Genomic DNA, 16,210 nt, shown 5'->3' with positions numbered 1-16,210 from the left:
CCCTCAGTACTGACCCTCTGACAGTGCAGCACTCCCTCAGTACTGACCCTCTGACAGCGCGGCACTCCCTCAGTACTGACCCTCTGACAGTGTTGCACTCCCTCAGTACTGACCCTCTGACAGTGCAGCACGCCCTCAGTACTGACCCTCTGACAGTGCGGCACTTCCTCAGTACTGACCCTCTGACAGTGTTGCACTCCCTCAGTACTGACCGTCTGACAGGGCAGCGCTCAGTCAGTACTGAACCTCTGACAGTGCGGCACTCCCTCAGTACTGACCCTCTGACAGTGCGGCACTCCCTCAGTACTGACCCTCTGACAGTGCAGCACTCCCTCAGTACTGACCCTCTGACAGTGCGGCTCTCCCTCAGTACTGACCCTCTGACAGTGCAGCACTCCCTCAGTACTGACCCTCTGACAGTGCGGCACTCCCTCAGTACTGACCGTCTGACAGTGCAGCACACCCTCAGTACTGACCCTCTGACAGTGCAGCACTCCCTCAGTACTGACCCTCTGACAATGCGACACTCCCTCCGTACTGACCCTCTGACAGTGCAGCACTCCCTCAGTACTGACCCTCTGACAGTGCGGCGCTCCCTCAGTACTGACCCTCTGACAATGCGAAACTCCCTCCGTACTGACCCTCTGACAGTGCAGCACTCCCTCAGTACTGACCCTCCGACAGTGCGGCGCTCCCTCAGTACTGACCCTCTGACAGTGTGGCACTCCCTCAGTACTGACCCTCTGACAGGGCAGCGCTCAGTCAGTACTGACCCTCTGACAGTGCGGCACTCCCTCAGTACTGACCCTCTGACAGTGCGGCACTCCCTCAGTACTGACCCTCTGACAGTGTAGCACTCCCTCAGTACTGACCCTCTGACATTGCGGCTCTCCCTCAGTCCTGACCCTCTGACAGTGCAGCACTCCCTCAGTACTGACCCTCTGACAGTGCGGCACTCCCTCAGTACTGACCGTCTGACAGTGCAGCACTCCCTCAGTACTGACCCTCTGACAGTGCAGCACTCCCTCAGTACTGACCCTCTGACAATGCGAAACTCCCTCCGTACTGACCCTCTGATAGTGCAGCACTCCCTCAGTACTGACCCTCTGACAGTGCAGCACTCCAGCAGTACTGATCCTCTGACAGTGCGGCATTCCCTCAGTACTGACCCTCTGACAGTGCGGCACTCCCTCAGTACTGACCCTCTGACAGTGTGGCACTCCCTCAGTACTGACCCTCTGACAGGGCGGCGCTCAGTCAGTACTGACCCTCTGACAGTGCGGCACTCCCTCAGTACTGACCCTCTGACAGTGTAGCACTCCCTCAGTACTGACCCTCTGACATTGCGGCACTCCCTCAGTACTGACCCTCTCACAGTGTAGCACTCCCTCAGTACTGACCCTCTGACAGTGCGAAACTCCCTCCGTACTGACCATCTGATAGTGCAGCACTCCCTCAGTACTGACCCTCTGACAGTGCAGCACTCCCTCAGTACTGATGCTCTGACAGTGCGGCATTCCCTCAGTACTGACCCTCTGACAGTGCGGCACTCCTTCAGTACTGACCCTCTGACAGTGTGGCACTCCCTCAATACTGACCCTCTGACAGGGCGGCGCTCAGTCAGTACTGACCCTCTGACAGTGCGGCACTCCCTCAGTACTGACCCTCGGACAGTGCAGCACTCCCTCAGTACTGACCCTCTGACAGTGCGGCACTCCCTCAGTACTGACCCTCTGACAGTGCAGCACTCCCTCAGTACTGATCCTCTGACAGTGCGGCATTCCCTCAGTACTGACCCTCTGACAGTACGGCACTCCCTCAGTACTGATCCTCTGACAGTGTGGCACTCCCTCAGTACTGTCCCTCTGACAGGGCAGCGCTCAGTCAGTACTGACCCTCTGACAGTGCGACACTCCCTCAGTACTGACCCTCTGACAGTGCGGCACTCCCTCAGTACTGACCCTCTGACAGTCCAGCACTCCCTCAGTACTGACCCTCTGACAGTGCGGCTCTCCCTCAGTACTGACCCTCTGGCAGTGCGGCACTCCCTCAGTACTGACCCTCTGACGGTGCGGCACTCCCTCAGTACTGACCCTCTGACAGTGCGGCACTCCCTCAGTACTGACCCTCTGACAGTGCGGCACTCCCTCAGTACTGACCCTCTGACAGTGTAGCACTCCCTCAGTACTGACCCTCTGACATTGCGGCTCTCCCTCAGTACTGACCCTCTGACAGTGCAGCACTCCCTCAGTACTGACCCTCTGACAGTGCGGCACTCCCTCAGTACTGACCGTCTGAAAGTGCAGCACTCCCTCAGTACTGACCCTCTGACAGTGCAGCACTCCCTCAGTACTGACCCTCTGACAATGCGAAACTCCCTCCGTACTGACCCTCTGATAGTGCAGCACTCCCTCAGTACTGACCCTCTGACAGTGCAGCACTCCAGCAGTACTGATCCTCTCACAGTGCGGCATTCCCTCAGTACTGACCCTCTGACAGTGCGGCACTCCCTCAGTACTGACCCTCTGACAGTGTGGCACTCCCTCAGTACTGACCCTCTGACAGGGCGGCGCTCAGTCAGTACTGACCCTCTGACAGTGCGGCACTCCCTCAGTACTGACCCTCTGACAGTGCGGCACTCCCTCAGTACTGACCCTCTGACAGTGTAGCACTCCCTCAGTACTGACCCTCTGACATTGCGGCTCTCCCTCAGTACTGACCCTCTGACAGTGCAGCACTGCCTCAGTACTGACCCTCTGACAGTGCGGCACTCCCTCAGTACTGACCGTCTGACAGTGCAGCACTCCCTCAGTACTGACCCTCCGACAGTGCGGCGCTCCCTCAGTACTGACCCTCTGACAGTGTGGCACTCCCTCAGTACTGACCCTCTGACAGGGCAGCGCTCAGTCAGTACTGACCCTCTGACAGTGCGGCACTCCCTCAGTACTGACCCTCTGACAGTGCGGCACTCCCTCAGTACTGACCCTCTGACAGTGTAGCACTCCCTCAGTACTGACCCTCTGACATTGCGGCTCTCCCTCAGTCCTGACCCTCTGACAGTGCAGCACTCCCTCAGTACTGACCCTCTGACAGTGCGGCACTCCCTCAGTACTGACCGTCTGACAGTGCAGCACTCCCTCAGTACTGACCCTCTGACAGTGCAGCACTCCCTCAGTACTGACCCTCTGACGATGCGAAACTCCCTCCGTACTGACCCTCTGATAGTGCAGCACTCCCTCAGTACTGACCCTCTGACAGTGCAGCACTCCAGCAGTACTGATCCTCTGACAGTGCGGCATTCCCTCAGTACTGACCCTCTGACAGTGCGGCACTCCCTCAGTACTGACCCTCTGACAGTGTGGCACTCCCTCAGTACTGACCCTCTGACAGGGCGGCGCTCAGTCAGTACTGACCCTCTGACAGTGCGGCACTCCCTCAGTACTGACCCTCTGACAGTGTAGCACTCCCTCAGTACTGACCCTCTGACATTGCGGCACTCCCTCAGTACTGACCCTCTGACAGTGTAGCACTCCCTCAGTACTGACCCTCTGACATTGCGGCACTCCCTCAGTACTGACCCTCTGACAGTGCAGCACTCCCTCAGTACTGACCCTCTGACAGTGCAGCACTCCCTCAGTACTGATGCTCTGACAGTGCGGCATTCCCTCAGTACTGACCCTCTGACAGTGCGGCACTCCTTCAGTACTGACCCTCTGACAGTGTGGCACTCCCTCAGTACTGACCCTCTGACAGGGCGGCGCTCAGTCAGTACTGACCCTCTGACAGTGCGGCACTCCCTCAGTACTGACCCTCGGACAGTGCAGCACTCCCTCAGTACTGACCCTCTGACAGTGCGGCACTCCCTCAGTACTGACCCTCTGACAGTGCAGCACTCCCTCAGTACTGATCCTCTGACAGTGCGGCATTCCCTCAGTACTGACCCTCTGACAGTACGGCACTCCCTCAGTACTGATCCTCTGACAGTGTGGCACTCCCTCAGTACTGTCCCTCTGACAGGGCAGCGCTCAGTCAGTACTGACCCTCTGGCAGTGCGACACTCCCTCAGTACTGACCCTCTGACAGTGCAGCACTCCAGCCGTACTGATCCTCTCACAGTGCGGCATTCCCTCAGTACTGACCCTCTGACAGTGCGGCACTCCCTCAGTACTGACCCTCTCACAGTGCGGCATTCCCTCAGTACTGACCCTCTGACAGTGCGGCACTCCCTCAGTACTGACCCTCTGACAGTGTGGCACTCCCTCAGTACTGACCCTCTGACAGGGCGGCGCTCAGTCAGTACTGACCCTCTGACAGTGCGGCACTCCCTCAGTACTGACCCTCTGACAGTGCGGCACTCCCTCAGTACTGACCCTCTGACAGTGTAGCACTCCCTCAGTACTGACCCTCTGACATTGCGGCTCTCCCTCAGTACTGACCCTCTGACAGTGCAGCACTCCCTCAGTACTGACCCTCTGACAGTGCGGCACTCCCTCAGTACTGACCGTCTGACAGTGCAGCACTCCCTCAGTACTGACCCTCTGACAGTGCAGCACTCCCTCAGTACTGACCCTCTGACAATGCGAAACTCCCTCCGTACTGACCCTCTGATAGTGCAGCACTCCCTCAGTACTGACCCTCTGACAGTGCAGCACTCCCTCAGTACTGATCCTCTGACAGTGCGGCATTCCCTCAGTACTGACCCTCTGACAGTGCGGCACTCCCTCAGTACTGACCCTCTGACAGTGTGGCACTCCCTCAGTACTGACCCTCTGACAGGGCGGCGCTCAGTCAGTACTGACCCTCTGACAGTGCGGCACTCCCTCAGTACTGACCCTCTGACAGTGCAGCACTCCCTCAGTACTGACCCTCTGACAGTGCGGCACTCCCTCAGTACTGACCCTCTGACAGTGCAGCACTCCCTCAGTACTGATCCTCTGACAGTGCAGCACTCCAGCAGTACTGATCCTCTCACAGTGCGGCATTCCCTCAGTACTGACCCTCTGACAGTGCGGCACTCCCTCAGTACTGACCCTCTGACAGTGTGGCACTCCCTCAGTACTGACCCTCTGACAGGGCGGCGCTCAGTCAGTACTGACCCTCTGACAGTGCGGCACTCCCTCAGTACTGACCCTCTGACAGTGCGGCACTCCCTCAGTACTGACCCTCTGACAGTGTAGCACTCCCTCAGTACTGACCCTCTGACATTGCGGCACTCCCTCAGTACTGACCCTCTCACAGTGTAGCACTCCCTCAGTACTGACCCTCTGACAGTGCGAAACTCCCTCCGTACTGACCATCTGATAGTGCAGCACTCCCTCAGTACTGACCCTCTGACAGTGCAGCACTCCCTCAGTACTGATGCTCTGACAGTGCGGCATTCCCTCAGTACTGACCCTCTGACAGTGCGGCACTCCTTCAGTACTGACCCTCTGACAGTGTGGCACTCCCTCAATACTGACCCTCTGACAGGGCGGCGCTCAGTCAGTACTGACCCTCTGACAGTGCGGCACTCCCTCAGTACTGACCCTCTGACAGTGCGGCACTCCCTCAGTACTGACCCTCTGACAGTGTAGCACTCCCTCAGTACTGACCCTCTGACATTGCGGCTCTCCCTCAGTACTGACCCTCTGACAGTGCAGCACTCCCTCAGTACTGACCCTCTGACAGTGCGGCACTCCCTCAGTACTGACCGTCTGACAGTGCAGCACTCCCTCAGTACTGACCCTCTGACAGTGCAGCACTCCCTCAGTACTGACCCTCTGACAATGCGAAACTCCCTCCGTACTGACCCTCTGATAGTGCAGCACTCCCTCAGTACTGACCCTCTGACAGTGCAGCACTCCCTCAGTACTGATCCTCTGACAGTGCGGCATTCCCTCAGTACTGACCCTCTGACAGTGCGGCACTCCCTCAGTACTGACCCTCTGACAGTGTGGCACTCCCTCAGTACTGACCCTCTGACAGGGCGGCGCTCAGTCAGTACTGACCCTCTGACAGTGCGGCACTCCCTCAGTACTGACCCTCTGACAGTGCAGCACTCCCTCAGTACTGACCCTCTGACAGTGCGGCACTCCCTCAGTACTGACCCTCTGACAGTGCAGCACTCCCTCAGTACTGATCCTCTGACAGTGCAGCACTCCAGCAGTACTGATCCTCTCACAGTGCGGCATTCCCTCAGTACTGACCCTCTGACAGTGCGGCACTCCCTCAGTACTGACCCTCTGACAGTGTGGCACTCCCTCAGTACTGACCCTCTGACAGGGCGGCGCTCAGTCAGTACTGACCCTCTGACAGTGCGGCACTCCCTCAGTACTGACCCTCTGACAGTGCGGCACTCCCTCAGTACTGACCCTCTGACAGTGTAGCACTCCCTCAGTACTGACCCTCTGACATTGCGGCTCTCCCTCAGTACTGACCCTCTGACAGTGTGGCACTCCCTCAGTACTGTCCCTCTGACAGGGCAGCGCTCAGTCAGTACTGACCCTCTGACAGTGCGGCACTCCCTCAGTACTGACCCTCTGACAGTGCGGCACTCCCTCAGTACTGACACTCTGACAGTCCAGCACTCCCTCAGTACTGATCCTCTGACAGTGTGGCACTCCCTCAGTACTGTCCCTCTGACAGGGCAGCGCTCAGTCAGTACTGACCCTCTGACAGTGCGACACTCCCTCAGTACTGACCCTCTGACAGTGCGGCACTCCCTCAGTACTGACCCTCTGACAGTGCAGCACTCCCTCAGTACTGACCCTCTGACAGTGCGGCACTCCCTCAGTACTGACCGTCTGAAAGTGCAGCACTCCCTCAGTACTGACCCTCTGACAGTGCAGCACTCCCTCAGTACTGACCCTCTGACAATGCGAAACTCCCTCCGTACTGACCCTCTGATAGTGCAGCACTCCCTCAGTACTGACCCTCTGACAGTGCAGCACTCCAGCAGTACTGATCCTCTCACAGTGCGGCATTCCCTCAGTACTGACCCTCTGACAGTGCGGCACTCCCTCAGTACTGACCCTCTGACAGTGTGGCACTCCCTCAGTACTGACCCTCTGACAGGGCGGCGCTCAGTCAGTACTGACCCTCTGACAGTGCGGCACTCCCTCAGTACTGACCCTCTGACAGTGCGGCACTCCCTCAGTACTGACCCTCTGACAGTGTAGCACTCCCTCAGTACTGACCCTCTGACATTGCGGCTCTCCCTCAGTACTGACCCTCTGACAGTGCAGCACTCCCTCAGTACTGACCCTCTGACAGTGCGGCACTCCCTCAGTACTGACCGTCTGACAGTGCAGCACTCCCTCAGTACTGACCCTCTGACAATGCGAAACTCCCTCCGTACTGACCCTCTGATAGTGCAGCACTCCCTCAGTACTGACCCTCTGACAGTGCAGCACTCCCTCAGTACTGATCCTCTGACAGTGCGGCATTCCCTCAGTACTGACCCTCTGACAGTGCGGCACTCCCTCAGTACTGACCCTCTGACAGTGTGGCACTCCCTCAGTACTGACCCTCTGACAGTGCAGCACTCCGTCAGTACTGATCCTCTGACAGTGCGGCATTCCCTCAGTACTGACCCTCTGACAGTGCGGCACTCCCTCAGTACTGACCCTCTGACAGTGTGGCACTCCCTCAGTACTGACCCTCTGACAGGGCGGCGCTCAGTCAGTACTGACCCTCTGACAGTGCGGCACTCCCTCAGTACTGACCCTCTGACAGTGCAGCACTCCCTCAGTACTGACCCTCTGACAGTGCGGCACTCCCTCAGTACTGACCCTCTGACAGTGCAGCACTCCCTCAGTACTGATCCTCTGACAGTGCAGCACTCCAGCAGTACTGATCCTCTCACAGTGCGGCATTCCCTCAGTACTGACCCTCTGACAGTGCGGCACTCCCTCAGTACTGACCCTCTGACAGTGTGGCACTCCCTCAGTACTGACCCTCTGACAGGGCGGCGCTCAGTCAGTACTGACCCTCTGACAGTGCGGCACTCCCTCAGTACTGACCCTCTGACAGTGCGGCACACCCTCAGTACTGACCCTCTGACAGTGTAGCACTCCCTCAGTACTGACTCTCTGACATTGCGGCTCTCCCTCAGTACTGACCCTCTGACAGTGTGGCACTCCCTCAGTACTGTCCCTCTGACAGGGCAGCGCTCAGTCAGTACTGACCCTCTGACAGTGCGGCACTCCCTCAGTACTGACCCTCTGACAGTGCGGCACTCCCTCAGTACTGACACTCTGACAGTCCAGCACTCCCTCAGTACTGATCCTCTGACAGTGTGGCACTCCCTCAGTACTGTCCCTCTGACAGGGCAGCGCTCAGTCAGTACTGACCCTCTGACAGTGCGACACTCCCTCAGTACTGACCCTCTGACAGTGCGGCACTCCCTCAGTACTGACCCTCTGACAGTGCAGCACTCCCTCAGTACTGACCCTCTGACAGTGCGGCACTCCCTCAGTACTGACCGTCTGAAAGTGCAGCACTCCCTCAGTACTGACCCTCTGACAGTGCAGCACTCCCTCAGTACTGACCCTCTGACAATGCGAAACTCCCTCCGTACTGACCCTCTGATAGTGCAGCACTCCCTCAGTACTGACCATCTGACAGTGCAGCACTCGAGCAGTACTGATCCTCTCACAGTGCGGCATTCCCTCAGTACTGACCCTCTGACAGTGCGGCACTCCCTCAGTACTGACCCTCTGACAGTGTGGCACTCCCTCAGTACTGACCCTCTGACAGGGCGGCGCTCAGTCAGTACTGACCCTCTGACAGTGCGGCACTCCCTCAGTACTGACCCTCTGACAGTGCGGCACTCCCTCAGTACTGACCCTCTGACAGTGTAGCACTCCCTCAGTACTGACCCTCTGACATTGCGGCTCTCCCTCAGTACTGACCCTCTGACAGTGCAGCACTCCCTCAGTACTGACCCTCTGACAGTGCGGCACTCCCTCAGTACTGACCGTCTGACAGTGCAGCACTCCCTCAGTACTGACCCTCTGACAGTGCAGCACTCCCTCAGTACTGACCCTCTGACAATGCGAAACTCCCTCCGTACTGACCCTCTGATAGTGCAGCACTCCCTCAGTACTGACCCTCTGACAGTGCAGCACTCCCTCAGTACTGATCCTCTGACAGTGCGGCATTCCCTCAGTACTGACCCTCTGACAGTGCGGCACTCCCTCAGTACTGACCCTCTGACAGTGTGGCACTCCCTCAGTACTGACCCTCTGACAGGGCGGCGCTCAGTCAGTACTGACCCTCTGACAGTGCGGCACTCCCTCAGTACTGACCCTCTGACAGTGCAGCACTCCCTCAGTACTGACCCTCTGACAGTGCGGCACTCCCTCAGTACTGACCCTCTGACAGTGCAGCACTCCCTCAGTACTGATCCTCTGACAGTGCGGCATTCCCTCAGTACTGACCCTCTGACAGTGCAGCACTCCAGCAGTACTGATCCTCTCACAGTGCGGCATTCCCTCAGTACTGACCCTCTGACAGTGCGGCACTCCCTCAGTACTGACCCTCTGACAGTGTGGCACTCCCTCAGTACTGACCCTCTGACAGGGCGGCGCTCAGTCAGTACTGACCCTCTGACAGTGCGGCACTCCCTCAGTACTGACCCTCTGACAGTGCAGCAGTCCCTCAGTACTGACCCTCTGACAGTGTAGCACTCCCTCAGTACTGACCCTCTGACATTGCGGCTCTCCCTCAGTACTGACCCTCTGACAGTGTGGCACTCCCTCAGTACTGTCCCTCTGACAGGGCAGCGCTCAGTCAGTACTGACCCTCTGACAGTGCGGCACTCCCTCAGTACTGACCCTCTGACAGTGCGGCACTCCCTCAGTACTGACCCTCTGACAGTCCAGCACTCCCTCAGTACTGACCCTCTGACAGTGCGGCTCTCCCTCAGTACTGACCCTCTGGCAGTGCGGCGCTCCCTCAGTACTGACCCTCTGACAGTGCGGCACTCCCTCACTACTGACCCTCTGACAGTGCAGCACTCCCTCAGTACTGACCCTCTGACAGTGCAGCACTCCCTCAGTACTGACCCTCTGACAGTGCAGCACTCCCTCAGTACTGACCCTCTGACAGTCCAGCACTCCCTCAGTACTGACCCTCTGACAGTGCAGCACTCCCACAGTACTGACCCTCTGACAGTGCGGCGCTCCCTCAGTACTGACCCTCTGACAGTGCAGCACTCCCACAGTACTGACCCTCTGACAGTGCGGCGCTCCCTCAGTACTGACCCTCTGACAGTGCGGCGCTCCCTCAGTACTGACCCTCTGACAGTGCGGCACTCCCTCAGCACTGAGTGAGAATGCAGGCCTCTGTCTGTGCATGGATTGTGAACATTGACCTGTTGCTGCATTCTGCAGTCTGAGAGTAGAAATCATTGACCTGCGCTGAGTGGCAATAAGAGAGGGGTTACCTTGCACATGGACCCCTGAGGCCGGGCCACTGCCTGCTCATTTGGGATTCGCAGGGTGTGTTCAGTTGCAGATCCGTCGAAGGATGGCGCCTTTGCCTGAAGTGTCGCCCCAGCCGGGGGATCGGACCGGGGTCTGGCGGCTTCCTCGCCGTTTCCCAGCCGGAGCTCGGGTCTCTGGGGGTCCGTGGGCCCGGCGATCTGTACCGATTCTCTGAGATCTGCTCCCGGGTTAGGCCGTGCCAGTGAGTCTGTCACGTGTGACATAACGTGACGTGGCGGCTGGAGACCGGTGTCGGCGGAGGTTGTAGTCTGGGAAATCGGAAACCATGCGTTTAAACATCTGAGGCGTGTACAGAGGGAAGCAGAACAATTAGAATTAAAAACACGTCACACTTTCTGGGGACATACAGTTTCAAATATTTCAAATGTGAGAGAGAGGCCCTTGTTTGGTTACGGCTCCCAGGCCTGAGGGATGACTTTGGGGCAAAAGCAATGCATAAAAGTGCGACGCCCACTGCGGAAAAGATCGCTTCCTCCCCCGTCTGAGAAGTAGATACCAGAGCGACATAATGTCGGAGGGTCAGTACTGAGGGAGTGCCGCACTGTCAGAGGGTCAGTACTGAGGGAGTGCTGCACTGTCAGAGGGTCAGTACTGAGGGAGTGCTGCACTGTCAGAGGGTCAGTACTGAAGGAGTGCCGCACTGTCAGGGGGTCAGTATTGAGGGAGTGCCGCACTGTCAGAGGGTCAGTACTGAGGGAGTGCCGCACTGTCGGAGGGTCAGTACTGAGGGAGTGCTGCACTGTCAGAGGGTCAGTACTGAGGGAGTGCTGCACTGTCAGAGGGTCAGTACTGAGGGAGTGCCGCACTGTCGGAGGGTCAGTACTGAGGGAGTGCCGCACTGTCAGAGGGTCAGTACTGAGGGAGCGCCGCACTGTCAGAGGGTCAGTACTGAGGGAGTGCCGCACTGTCGGAGGGTCAGTACTGAGGGAGCGCCGCACTGTCAGAGGGTCAGTACTGAGGGAGTGCTGCACTGTCAGAGGGTCAGTATTGAGGGAGTGCCGCACTGTCAGAGGGTCAGTACTGAGGGAGTGCTGCACTGTCAGAGGGTCAGTACTGAGGGAGTACCGCACTGACAGAGGGTCAGTACTGAGGGAGTGCTGCACTGTCAGAGGGTCAGTACTGAGGGAGAGCCGCACTGTCAGAGGGTCAGTACTGAGGGAGCACCGCACTGTCAGAGGGTCAGTGCTGAGGGAGTGCTGCACTGTCAGAGGGTCAATACTGAGGGAGTGCCACACTGTCAGAGGGTCAGTACTGAGGGAGTGCCGCACTGTCAGAGTGTCAGTACTGAGGGAGTGCTGCACTGTCAGATGGTCAGTACTGAGGGAGTGCGGCACTGTCAGAGGGTCAGTACTGAGGGAGCACCGCATTGTCAGAGGGTCAGTACTGAGGGAGTGCCGCACACTGTCAGATGGTCAGTGCTGAGCGAGCGCTGCACTGTCAGAGGGTCAGTACTGAGGGACTACTTCTCTGTCGGAGTGTCAGTACTGAGGGAGTGCCGCACTGTCGGAGGGTCAGTACTAAGAGTGAACCGCACTGTCAGAGGGTCAGTACTGAGGGAATGCTGCCCTGTCAGAGGGTCAGTACTTGAGGGAACGCCCTGTCCCAGGTGTGGATAGAACAGTCCTAGAGGGGGAAAGGACAGTGTATCTAACACACTGTGACACTGTCCCAGAGGGGGAAAGGACAGTGTATCTAACACACTGTGACACCCGGTCCCAGAGGGGGAAAGGACAGTGTATCTAACACACTGTGACACCTGGTCCCAGAGGGGGAAAGGACAGTGTATCTAACACACTGTAACACTGTCCCAAAGGGGGAAAGGACAGTGTATCTAACACACTGTGACACTGTCCCAGAGGAGGAAAGGACAGTGTATCTAACACACTGTGACACTGTCCCAGAGGGGGAAAGGACAGTGTATGTAACACACTGTGACACCCGGTCCCAGAGGGGGAAAGGACAGTGTATCTAACACACTGTGACACCCGGTCCCAGAGGGAGAAAGGACAGTGTATCTAACACACTGTGACACTGTCCCAGAGAGGGAAAGGACAGTGTATCTAACACACTGTGACACCCGGTCCCAGAGGGGGAAAGGACAGCGTATCTAACACACTGTGACACCCAGTCCCACGGGGGGAAAGGACAGTGTATCTAACACACTGTGACACTGTCCCAGAGGGGGAAAGGACAGTGTATCTAACACACTGTGACACCCGGTCCCAGAGGGGGAAAGGACAGTGTATCTAACACACTGTGACACTGTCCCAGAGGGGGAAAGGACAGTGTATCTAACACACTGTGACACTGTCCCAGAGGGGGAAAGGACAGTGTATCTAACACACTGTGACACTGTCCCAGAGGGGGAAAGGACAGTGTATCTAACACACTGTGACACCCAGTCCCACGGGGGGAAAGGACAGTGTATCTAACACACTGTGACACTGTCCCAGAGGGGGAAAGGACAGTGTGTCAAACACACTGTGACACTGTCCCAGAGGGGGAAAGGACAGTGTATCTAACACACTGTGACACCCGGTCCCAGAGGGGGAAAGGACAGTGTATCTAACACACTGTGACACCCGGTCCCAGAGGGGGAAAGGACAGTGTATCTAACACACTGTGACATTGTCCCAGAGGGGGAAAGGACAGTGTATCTAACACACTGTGACACCCTGTCCCAGTGGGGGAAAGGACAGTGTATCTAACACACTGTGACATTGTCCCAGAGGGGGAAAGGACAGTGTATCAAAATGAGTGAAGGCTTTATCCTAACCTCTTTTATCCGTTCCTGGAATATTCGCTGTCTATTCTTTGACAAATTTGCGTTCTTGCTCCAGATCCTCACCCCTCCCCCCCTTCTAATCGGCCTCTCTCCCCCCCCCCTCACTGAGAAGTTTTGTCACCCTGGGTTTCATTATGACGCCCCTGCGGTTGTGACATTGTGAGACAGTCAGAGCAGGGAGGGGAGGGGGGGGGGCGGGGGCCATGGTGGTCCTGGGCACAGGGAGAGTTATTGGGCAGGGGGGGCATTGTCACTCGGCATGGGAGGAACTTTCCCAACCTCCCCCCACCACTCCTCTTTGCTATCCATAACCGCCTCCCACATCCTCCAACCCTCCCTATCTCTGTAACCTCCTCCAGCCTCTACAACCCTCCCTATCTCTGTAACCTCATCCAGCCCCTACACCCCTCCCTATCTCTGTCACCTCCTCCAGCCTCTACAACCCTCCCTATCTCTGTAGCCTCCTCCAGCCCCTACAACCCTCCCTATCTTTGTAACCTCCTCCAGCCTCTACAACCCTCCCTATCTCTGTAGCCTCCTCCAGCCCCTACAACCCTCCCTCTCTTTGTAACCTCCTCCAGCCTCTACAACCCTCCCTATCTCTGTAGCCTCCTCCAGTCCCTACAGCCCTCCCTATCTCTGTAACCTTCTCCAGCCTCTACAACCCTCCCTATCTCTGTAGCCTCCTCCAGTCTCTACAACCCTCGCTATCTCTGTAATCTCCTCCAGCCCCAAAACCCTCCCTCTCTCTGTAACCTCCTCCAGCCCTTATAATCATCCCTATCTCTGTAACCTCCTCCAGCCCCAAAACCCTCCCTCTCTCTGTAACCTCCTCCAGCCCTTATAATCATCCCTATCTCTGTAACCTCCTCCAGCCCCTACAACCCTCCCTATCTCTGTATCCTCCTCCAGCCCCTACAACCCTCCCTATCTCTGTATCCTCCTCCAGCCCCTACAACCCTCCCTATCTCTGTATCCTCTTCCAACCCTCTGAGATCTCTGCACTCCTCCAATTTGGGCCTTTCTGGCATCCCCTGATTCTGTTTCCGTGTCGCTCTCTCTTTCTCTCTTTGTCTCACTCTCTCTCTCTCTCTGTCTCTGTCTCTCTTTCTCTGTATCTCTCTCGCTTACTGTAGACCTTTCTTTCCCTTCTCTCTCTCTCTCTCTCGTTCTCGTTCTCTCTCAGTCTCTTTTTCTCTGTCTGCCTCTCTCGTTCTCACTCTCTCTCGCTGTCTGTCTCTCTGTCTCTCTCTCTCTCTCTATCAGTCTCTCTGTCTGCCTCTCTTTCTCTCTCCCACTCTCTCTCTCTGTCTGTCTCTCTCTGTCACACACTCTCTCTCTGTCTCTTTCTCTCACTCTCTTTCTGTCAATCACTCACTCTCTCTCTCTTTCTCTCTCTCTCTCCTAGCACAGTGGGCTAAACAGCTGGCTTGTAATGCAGAACAAGACAAGTTCAATTCCCGTACCAGCCTCCCCGAACAGGCGGCGGAATGTGCCGACTGGGGGCTTTTCACAGCAACTTCATTTGAAGCCTACTTGTGACAATACGCGATTTAACATTCCGTCTTTCCGTCTGTCTCTCTCTCTCTCCTCTTTGGCGATGCTCCTTAGGAAGCAACCCCTTCAATTGAGCTCAGAGAGCAGAGCATTTGAACTGAGGGGCAGTTATATCGTGTCTGGCCATGCCCTCTGTCAAGTCGACACACCAGCCCCAAGCGCCATCCCTCCTCTCCGTAACCCTGCACAATCTCCCTTCTCAAACAACAATCCAATTCTCTCTGTGAGAGCCTTGACTGAACCTTCATCCACCTCACCTTCTCGGGCACCCTTGTTCCGGATCGTGACCAGTCACCATGTGAAAAGCTTTCTCCCTTGTCCCCATCGCCTCTTTCCCCCATTGTCTCATGTTTGTGTCCCCCTCTCAATACGGACCCTCCAGCCAATCGATTTCTCTCTGTCCCAGACCCCCTCGTGACTTTGCGCACCTCTGCTCAATCCTCCTCCTGACCTTCTCTTCCCCAAAAACAACAGTCCCCAATTTCTCCAATCTGTCCCCATCGCTGACGCTCCCCTCCCCTCGGGACCATGCCCGGCAATCTTTCGAGGTTACAACTGTGGGTAATTTGAGGTTCTGCCTGCCCCGTCTGGCGTGACTGTGCCCTGCCCCGGACACCGGTGTCCAGGGATGAGACTTCATCCTCACACGACGAACTGTGTTGATTCCCCCGGAGCATTCACGGGGCTCAATGCGCTAAATAACGCGGAGAGATCGCACAGACGGAGCTGGGGTTCCCTTGCATCAAGAAATTTGTGGTTGATCTGATTGACAAAAACACAATGGTTGAAGGATTCAATAGGTTTCAGGAAGCAAAATTGATTTCTAAGGTGTGGGGACGATCAAAGTTAAAAACAGGGGACCTGCGACGACTGTAGGGATTTCAGGTGTATTGTACTGTAGGCATTTGGTACAGTAAGAGTTCAAAGCCTGGGTTTGTGTGTGTTTGACTGCTGTCGTCATGTTTTTCAAGCAATCCTAGTTTGAAAGGCAATGTGGCGACTAAGGGCTTTTCACTTGAAGCCTACTTGTGACAATAAGTAATTTTCATTTTCATTTCATTTCAATTACATTTCGAGAGCCAAGGGCGCAATTAAACCATCGTGAAAAAAACTTGGCCTAATGGAATGTTGTTTGGATTAAGGGGAGTCCCTGTGGAGTTAATTAGGTTTCAGCTCAATTCGAACATCAGGCGCCTGCTGAACGTGATCATGACCCCATCCGGGGAGAGAACATCTCAGGTGATCAGGTGGCCTTGGACAGAGTTGAGGCGAAGTACCTCATCGAGGTACTGGGGCGGTTCGGGCTCGGAACAGGATTCACCGCCTGGGTGAAGCTCCTGAATAACACCCCCCATGGCGAGGATACGGACAAACACCACCA

General features: G+C 56.6%; 1 protein-coding gene across 1 annotated transcript in view; it reads right to left on the bottom strand.

Moving 5' to 3' along the window:
• LOC140395854 (uncharacterized) overlaps positions 1-13,320 on the bottom strand; it is a 197,274-nt gene extending 183,954 nt beyond the window's left edge. The window contains exons 1-2 of the mRNA XM_072483944.1: positions 13,264-13,320; positions 10,427-10,766 (exon numbers count right to left, since the gene is read on the bottom strand). The gene's annotated coding sequence lies outside the window, so the exon portion shown is untranslated. The remainder of the gene's footprint in view (positions 1-10,426; positions 10,767-13,263) is intronic.
• Positions 13,321-16,210: the final 2,890 nt, after the last annotated feature.

This window comes from Scyliorhinus torazame, chromosome 19, assembly GCF_047496885.1.
Source record: "Scyliorhinus torazame isolate Kashiwa2021f chromosome 19, sScyTor2.1, whole genome shotgun sequence".
Lineage (NCBI taxonomy): Eukaryota > Metazoa > Chordata > Chondrichthyes > Carcharhiniformes > Scyliorhinidae > Scyliorhinus > Scyliorhinus torazame.
The sequence above is the reverse complement of the archived record's forward strand: the minus strand, read 5'-3'. Positions and strand labels throughout refer to the sequence as shown.